The sequence below is a fragment of the Macrobrachium nipponense genome, chromosome 25 (genome assembly GCF_015104395.2).
Source record: "Macrobrachium nipponense isolate FS-2020 chromosome 25, ASM1510439v2, whole genome shotgun sequence".
NCBI classification, from domain to species: Eukaryota; Metazoa; Arthropoda; class Malacostraca; order Decapoda; family Palaemonidae; genus Macrobrachium; species Macrobrachium nipponense.
In genome coordinates, this window is record NC_087214.1 from 70,908,629 (window position 1) to 70,918,056 (window position 9,428).

The following is a 9,428-nucleotide window of genomic DNA, read 5'->3' on the forward strand; positions in this document are numbered from 1 at the left end:
TTGATGCTGTGATCTGCATATACTATATATATATATATATATATATATATATATATATATATATATATATATATATTAGTATGTATATATATATATGCCTATATATATATACACACATATATATATTATATATATTATATATATATATATGTTATATATATATATACCCTATATATATACACACACACACACACACACACACACACACACACACACACACACACATATATATATATATATATATATATATATATATATATATATATATATATATATATATGTATATATGTATGTATATATCTTCTATGGAATGGATGCTAAGATCTTCTTACACTGATCTCTCTCTCTCTCTCTCTCTCTCTCTCTCTCTCTCTCTCTCTCTCTCCCCTGAGGCCCGAGAGGACCTATTCAGTGTCCTTCCAGCACCACCGCCACCAAAAAGCAGCGGAGTCTACGACAAAAGAAGGTCATTATCTCCTGGAGTCCAGTAGATCGAAGGAGGCCGGGTCTCCCTCTTGGAGGATCATATAGGATCGCCTCCGGTGTTGAATGGAGCGTCCCTAGCCAAAACAAGGGTTCCTTTCCTTTCCTTTCCTTCTTCGTTCGTCTTCTTTTTCTTCTTCTTGGTGAAGAAATCTGAAGGCGGGGGGGGAACGTGGGGTGTGGGAGAAAGGGGGGGGGGGGGGGGGGCTGGAGGGGCTAGTTTATAAAGAGGTCCATCCAGAGGTCTCGTCTCGTCTCGTCTCGCGAATTGAGAGACAAGTTGCGAGAGTGTTTTCTTAACTCTCGCTCTCTTCTCTCCTCTCCCTTAGTATTTATCTGTCGCTTCTGTTGCTTTGGTTTCTGGGGTACCCTTGATGTTGTAGCCAGCCCCTGACGTATATAGAAAACTAAAATTACACACACACACCACACTATATATATATATATATATATATATATATATATATATATATATATATATATATATATATATATATATATTCTATATATATAACATATATATACATACATATACATACAATATATAAATATATATATATATATGTATATTATATATATATATATATATATATATATATATTCTAATATAATATTATTTTATATAATATATTCATTTGTACACTGTACATATTTACACATTTAAACATTTAAACATAATTTGTATATTTGTGCAGAACATGTCTATAAACAATGTATTCATGAACACTCAACACACCCACCCACACACACACACACAAAATCATATATATATTTAATATATATATATATATACTAATATATATATACATATATTTATAGTTAAAAAATCACAGTCGATGCACGTGACTTCATAAAAAGCGAATACCACGGGAAATGATAGTCAGGAATCCAAGCGCTTTCGTCTTTATTCAGACATCGTCAAGGAGCTACTAAAGTACAATCGGAGAGGAAGGCCTCAGGTACAAACAAGATCAGGAATACCAGATGGTTAATTATCAAAAGGGTAAAAATTAAAAGGGATAATCCAGGATTATCGGATATCACACGGTCACAAACTTAAACAGATTCTGACCCTAACCGAAATTACAAAGTATCTTTACAGTCCAAAACATGTAAAAACTGAATATATTAATTTTGTTGCTTATATTTATCTACAACTTTTTTCATTATGAAAGCATCAAGTTTAAATAAACCAAGACTTAAATTTAGAACATTTCTATTATTTGACTTGATAAAACAAGATTCAATGATATTCCTTTTAACTGTGTCATTACATGGACTAAGGCTCTTGCTTTGACTCCAGTTAAATAGGATGGCGGTCTAAATCTCTCATTATGTACAAATGAATGCATTTCGATTATTTGCCCAGTTCTCACAGAATATTTTGATGTTTGCTTAAGACGCTGTGAAAGAGATTTGCCAGTCTGTCCGTAATAGATTTTATCACACTTTTTGCAAAGGAATTTCATATATGCAGCCTGGAAGATCTTTAGGAGAATTTTTGATTACTAAACTCTGACATTAATATTACTGAAAAACAACATTTATGTTAAAAAGCTTTAAAATTCTAGGAATATCTAAAAACCTTTCATCATAAGGTAATTTTAGAATGTTATGCTTACTAAATTCAAGTTGTCATTAGTTGAATAAAAATGTTTTTCTAGCTCTTTTCCATGCCACATCTACAAAAGTCCTTGGGTATTTAAGTTTCAATGCAATATCATAAATAGTTTTAATTTCAGCGTCAAGAAACTGCGGGCTACAGACACGTAAAGCCCTTAGGAACATCCCAGAAAAAACAGAGAATTTAACATTTGATGGTGATTGGAGTAGTAATGAACAAAAGAGGCAATATTAGTTGATTTTCGAAAGACTGAAAAGGTGAAATTTCTATCAATTTCTATGGAACAGTTACATCAAGAAAATTCAAATTACAATTTCTTTCTTCTCTACAGTAAATTTTATAGAAGGGACTAAATTATTGAGATTATTAAGGAATTCCTGGAGGTTTTCGTGAACTGGCCAAATACAGAAGATATCATCCACGTATCTAAACCAAATAACTTTTTGGGGCAAAATTCTTGGTAAGAGTTTTGTCTCAAAAAATTCCATGTAAATATTGCTAAGGACAGGAGATAAGGGATTACCCATGGCCATGCCTAAACTTTTGTACAAAAAATTCCCCATTGAAACAAAATTTACTATCTTTGATACATAACTTTATGAGACTAATGAGATTTTTCTACACTTAAGGGAATGTCATGACGCTCTAATTCCTCTTCCAAATATTCAAGTAAGTCATCTACAGGCACTTTGTAAATAAAGAGACAACATCAAAAAAAAACTAACCATATTAAAATCATAATTCAAATTTAAACTATTCAATTTGTTTATAAAATCAACATTGTTTTTAAAACATCGTGTTAGAAATATTTCCTACCAAAGGAGTAAGAATTTTTACAAGCCATTTAGATAAATTATACGAAACTGAGCCCACTGAACTAATGATTGGTCTGATAGGGTTATTGATTTTATGTGTCTTGACTAAACCATACATGTAAGGTACGGAGGCGCATTGCGGTGTAAACTGTTTAATTAAATGGTCCAAGCCCTTCAAAATGGATTTTAATTTTGTTTATTAAAATGGGAGTTAACTGTCTGTGTAGGGTCAGACCTCAGTTTCGTATAAGTATCAATGTCATTTAGCAATGTCATTATTTTAACCTTATATAGTCACTTTTATTCATAATTACCACTGCATTAGATTTATCTGCTTTTGTCACCTTCACTGTTTCGTCTTCTTTAATTTTCTTAAAAGCCTGGAGAAATCTCACGGGTACATTAGGGGGAGAAGGTTTACTCATAGCACCATACACAATACCTTTACAAATATTGATATCATCAGGGCATAGGTTTTGATTCAATTTTTCTAAATAACAAAAGGATTTTGAGATGTCGACACAGTCCAGGTTACCATTAAATACACCAAAGCTTAACCCATATCCCAAAGCCGCTGTCGTAGCACTATCCACTGGTTTGTCAGATAAATTAATCATGAAGTCCACGTTGGCATGCTTAGTCCATTCGCTTTCAGCAATAAGATTTTTCAGCTTGACTTGGAGCTTCCTTTCAAGACGGTTGCAGCACTTTCTCAATTTTCCATAGCAATAATCCAGCATCCGATTCTTCCAATGCGCCTCCCTACCTTACATGTATGGTTTAGTCAAGACACATAAAATCAATAACCCTATCAGACCAATCATTAGTTCAGTGGGCTCAGTTTCGTATAATTTATCTAAATGGCTTGTAAAAATTCTTACTCCTTTGGTAGGAAATATTTCTAACACGAATGTTAAAAACAATGTTGATTTTATAAACAAATTGAATAGTTTAAATTTGAATTTATGATTTTAATATGGTTAGTTTTGATGTTGTCTCTTTATTTACAAAAGTGCCTGTAGATGACTTACTTGAATATTTGGAAGAGGAATTAGAGCGTCATGACATTCCCTTAAGTGTAGAAAATCTCATTAGTCTCATAAGGTTATGTATCAAAGATAGTAAATTTTGTTTCAATGGGGAATTTTTTGTACAAAAGTTTGGCATGGCCATGGGTAATCCCTTATCTCCTGTCCTTAGCAATATTTACATGGAATTTTTTGAGACAAAACTCTTACCAAGAATTTTGCCCCAAAAAGTTATTTGGTTTAGATACGTGGATGATATCTTCTGTATTTGGCCAGTTCACGAAAACCTCCAGGAATTCCTTAATAATCTCAATAATTTAGTCCCTTCTATAAAATTTACTGTAGGGGAAGAAATTGTAATTTGAATTTTCTTGATGTAACTGTCCATAGAAATGATAGAAATTTCACCTTTTCAGTCTTTCGAAAATCAACTAATATTGCCTCTTTTGTTCATTACTACTCCAATCACCATCAAAATGTTAAATTCTCTGTTTTTTCTGGGATGTTCCTAAGGGCTTTACGGTGTGTGTAGCCCGCAGTTTATTGACGCTGAAATTAAAACTATTTATGATATTGCATTGAAACTTAAATACCCAAGGACTTTTGTAGATGTGGCATGGAAAAGAGCTAGAAAAACATTTTATTCAACTAATGACAAACTTGAATTTAGTAAGCATAACATTCTAAAATTACCTTATGATGAAAGGTTTTTAGATATTCTAGAATTTTAAAGCTTTTTAACATAAATGTTGTTTTCAGTAATATTAATGTCAAGAGTTTAGTAATCAAAATTCTCCTAAAGATCTTCCAGGCTGCATATATGAAATTCCTTGCAAAAAGTGTGATAAAATCTATTACGGACAGACTGGCAAATCTCTTTCACAGCGTCTTAAGCAACATCAATATTCTGTGAGAACTGGGCAAATATCGAATGCATATTTGTACATATGAGAGATTTAGACCATCCTATTAACTGGAGTCAAGCAAGAGCCTTAGTCCCATGTAATGACACAGTTAAAAGGAATATCATTGAATCTTGTTTTATCAAGTCAAATAATAGAAATGTTCTAAATTTAAGTCTTGGTTTATTTAAACTTGATGCTTTCATAATGAAAAAAGTTGTAGATAAATATAAGCAACAAAATTAATATATTCAGTTTTACATGTTTTGGACTGTAAAGATACTTTGTAATTTCGGTTAGGGTCAGAATCTGTTTAAGTTTGTGACCGTGTGATATCCGATAATCCTGGATTATCCCTTTTAATTTTTACCCTTTTGATAAATAACTATCTGGTATTCCTGATCTTGTTTGTACCTGAGGCCTTCCTCTCCGATTGTACTTTAGTAGCTCCTTGACGATGTCTGAATAAAGACGAAAGCGCTTGGATTCCTGACTATCATTTCCCGTGGTATTCGCTTATATATATATATATATATATATATATATATATATATATATATATATATATATATATATATAACATTGTATGTATATTTAATACGGACTATATTTATTATTGTGTTTACATACAACGCAATATGTACATTTACCCATACATTTTATCTCTTACAAATCAGTAACCATACGTATTAAATAAAAATTTAAATTTCTTTTATTCTGAACACAAGAATAAACATTCATAAACATAAATGTATATCATACATAGCCCTGCAAAGTATATCAACTCACGCTCGTAATTATATGAATATAAAATTCATGAGATACAATAATCATCTTGTACACTTATTAAAAATAATTTTTTTTAGAATGTATCAAATCCTTTATGACACTTAACTCTCAACAACAAAAAAATGATTCAAAATTTATTAAATCTTTTATCATCCTTTATCACAGAATTAACTCTCAAAATAATTACATTACGCGTCCTAATACACTCAAATGCACTCAGATTACAGTGGGTAGCTGTAATCCGTCTTTATGGAATCAGTGGAAATTACAAAATTGGAAAGCAGTGAAATATGAAGTACGCTCAGATTGCATTGGCCAGGTGGAATCGTAACCCATCTTTCATAATGAAGTTCAGAGTTGGTAATTCGGTAATATTCCTGGCGGGATTTTATGACACCGGCAGGAATAACAAAATATGAATGTGGTATAATCCGCTCATTAACCCTTGATATTATTTCATTTTTACGACAGTCATTTTCAATTTAATAATCTCTCTGTTGAATTTCATTTCATCGTTAGAATGTGCAAGTTTTATTTAAGGCCGTCAGATTAAATGTTATTTCAGGAATTCTTAGATAAATGTCGACAAATTTACATTGATTTAAATTATCTGGGGTCTTTTTTGTTATCTTCTGACAAATTGAAATGAAACAAAAATCGTCTTAGGGAATTTAACACACTTGAATATTATATTCTTGAATATTATATATTTGGTATTTCAGGACCTTTTGGCAAACTATAGTGAATCAATGCTCTTTTGTGGTAATTTTAGGTAGCATTTTGACCAATTAACATATTTAAATATATTTTTGTGGTATTTCCGGGGATTTTGACAACCCATGGTGAATCAATGCTCTTTTTTGTGTTGATTTTGTATAGCTTTTTACAAATAAACAATTTTAGATTTTATTTTTGGTATCTTAGATAACCTTTGACAAATCATTACAAATTATAAATACTTTTTGACAAAATAACATGTTCAAATATATTCTTACTGGGTATTGTGTATACGATTTGACAAACTTAAATGGGAAAAATGTTCTCTTGTGGCAGTCATAGATACCTCTTGATATTTTGACATATTTGAATTTTTTTTCTTGATAATCCAGATACCTTTTGACATACTAAACTAATAGTATGAATGTTTTTAGTGGACCCTTTTGTATCTTTTGACAAATCAGCATCTAAATTTTATTTTCGACATTTTAGATACCTTTTGACAAATTTGAATGGACTAAACAAGAACTCCACGTAACCCAAAAAAAAAGGAAAAATGAAGATTATAAGAAAAACTAAGTCATAACTCAGCAAAATACCGCAACACGAACAAGGCGTATTCCGAACTCCAGCCTACCCTGGGTGCATGCTAAAATCTACGGTCAAATAGAGCATTGTTTCACCAACGAAAATTAAAATGAATACGCTATATTTTATGAAAAATAATTATTCTGCACTGTTTAACATGCACTATTTATTTTCGACATTCTCATTCCCATAAACAAATCATAAATATCATATCCTAAAATTCTTTTTCAGACATTTTTAGCCTCTTCCATAGACTTTCCCACCCACCCCAAACACGAACAAGAACAACAACAACGACGTAGTTTATTGGCTTACTCCGCGAGTAAGCGAAAACAGACTCGTGGATTCGCGGATGTGGCACCAGAAAAGAGATTTGGTCCTCAAAGCAATACCTACCGGATTAATTACGGTCCCCTTCCCCTCCGTCTGAACGCGCTAAACTGGGCCAGAGAATAGTGATGATAATAATATCACCCCCCAGGAGGAGGAAGAAGAGTAAGAAGAAGAAGAAGAGATTAATAAGCAGGGCAGTAGGTGGTTGGTCATCGAACGGATTGCAGGGAAAAGAGAAGAAGAAGAAGAAGAAGAAGAAGGAGAAAAAGATAGCGTCAGTAATAACACGGTTTGAACCAGATACGCCCGGAGTGATCTGCATTGATTTTCGCACACAGGACAATCTACTTACTGCCTTTTATACATGTGCGTGTATGCGTGTGTGCTTTGTGTACACGCCGCAAGTAGCGAAGTAGACACACACACACACACACACACGTCAGTTCTGTAGAAAGCAGCCCTGTTGCTATCGGGCGGCCGCCATCGATTTGAAGAACCATGAAAGACCCGATTTTTTCGTCAAAGCATGTCATAGCCACGTATGTGCTCATACAAATTGTATTCCAAGTTTTCCACAATTCTTGGACATTGATCTATGAATACAGTAGTGTCGATCTATGAATGCGGCCGGAACTGTCAGGAATACATCGCTTATGTTCGTAGGAGCATCGATGCTAAAGCAAATATGAGACATAAGTATGTGTTTGTGTCTTGACTTTGTGGCAACAATTCGCGATATTGCGTCTAGGGACATTTGCTCGATTGCCCTTGGCTGCAAACACACACACACACACACACACACACACACACACGCACACACATATATATATATATATATAATATATATATATATATATATAATATATATATATATATATATATATATATGCAGAAGCCAGATACTATGTCGTACCTCTAAGTAAATGGGGATACAATCCACAATGAAGTAAAATCCTCTTGTAGTTTGTAATATATATTCTTGTACAGGATTAAAGCTTTCGACCATCACCTGTGAACAAGACCACAGGTGATGGTCGAAAGCTTTAATCCTGTACAAGAATATATATTATAAACTACAAGAGGATTTTACTTCATTGTGGATTGTATCCCCATATATATATATTATATATATATATATATATATATATATATAATATATATATATATATATATTCTCCCTAACACTGAAATAATTCTAATTTGAAAAGACTGACTTTATATGATGATGATGATTATTATTATTATCCAAAATATGCTGATATTTTCTAAGACACTCCCGAACACCTATTATTTTCAACCCAAGATTTACAGAATTTAATAATATTATTATTATTATTATTATTATTATTATTATTATTATTATTATTATTATTATTATTATTATTATTATTCATATTATTATTATTTTTTTTTTTTTTGCTCTATCACAGTCCTCCAATTCGACTGGGTGGTATTTAGTGTGTGGGGTTCCGGGTTGCATCCTACCTCCTTAGGAGTCCATCACTCTCCTTACTATGTGCGCCGTTTCTAGGATCACACTCTTCTGCATGAGTCCTGGAGCTACTTCAGCCTCTAGTTTTTCTAGATTTCTTTTCAGGGATCTTGACGTGCTAGTTCCTCCTATGATTATGAGTACGATTTTCACTGGCATATCCCATATCCTTCTTATTTTGCCACTGAATCATGCCTCTTTTTGTACTGGTTCTGTGCAAGTGCCAGGCATTCGCTTGCTATGTGGTTTATGGTTTCATTTTTCGTATTGCACTTCCTACATATGGGAGAGATGTTATTTCCGTCTATCGTTCTTTGAACATATCTGGTTCTTAGGGCCTGTTTTCCTTCTTTAGCTCTCCCCTCTGTAGCCATTGCCATGTGTCATTGTTGGCTAGTTCTTTAATCTGTCTCATGTATTGTCCGTGCATTGGTTTGTTCTGCCAGTCCTCTGTTCTGTTTGCCATTCTCCTGTCTCTGTATATTTCTGGGTCTTTGTCTACTTTTGTTAGTCCTTCTTCCCGTGCACTCTTTAGCCACTCGTCTTCACTGGTTTTCAGATATTGCCCCAGTGCTCTGTTCTCGATGTTGACGCAGTCCTCTATACTTAGTAGTCCTCTCCCTCCTTCCTTTCGTGTTATGTATAGTCTGTCCGTAT